Here is a 502-nt window from a genome sequence, read left to right as displayed (position 1 = left end):
CGCAAGTCCTTCTGGTTCTTTGGAACCGGCCAATCTACAATGGCCTTGACCTTAGCGAAATTTGGTTGAAGGCCACGCTTTCCGATGAAGCACCCTAAAAAGGGAACCTCTTCTGCGCCGAAGATGCACTTGTCTGCATTGGCGTATAGTCTGTTTGTGTGCATGCACTCGAGCACCGCTCTTAGATTGACGATGTGTCTCTCCTCATTCGTCCTCCAGTGCTCCGCACGACTGTGAACGAAAATGACGTCAAAGTATGTCTGTGCATACGCCTTGTGGGGCCTGAACAACTGCATCACAAGACGATTAACTGTTGCTGGTGCATTTGACAGCCCTTGGGGCATCACCAGCCACTCCCAGAGCATCGCGCTCGGAGTGATTACCGCTGTCAGCGGAATATCACTCGCTCTCATGAGCAATTGGTAGTATCCACCTACCAAATCGAGTGCACTGTACTTCATACACCCCACCATGTTGTTCTGAAAAACATCCTTTCTTGGAA

This window comes from Plasmopara halstedii (genome assembly GCF_900000015.1).
Source record: "Plasmopara halstedii genome assembly, contig: Scaffold_650, whole genome shotgun sequence".
Lineage (NCBI taxonomy): Eukaryota > Oomycota > Peronosporomycetes > Peronosporales > Peronosporaceae > Plasmopara > Plasmopara halstedii.
This window is presented reverse-complemented; position numbering follows the sequence as displayed.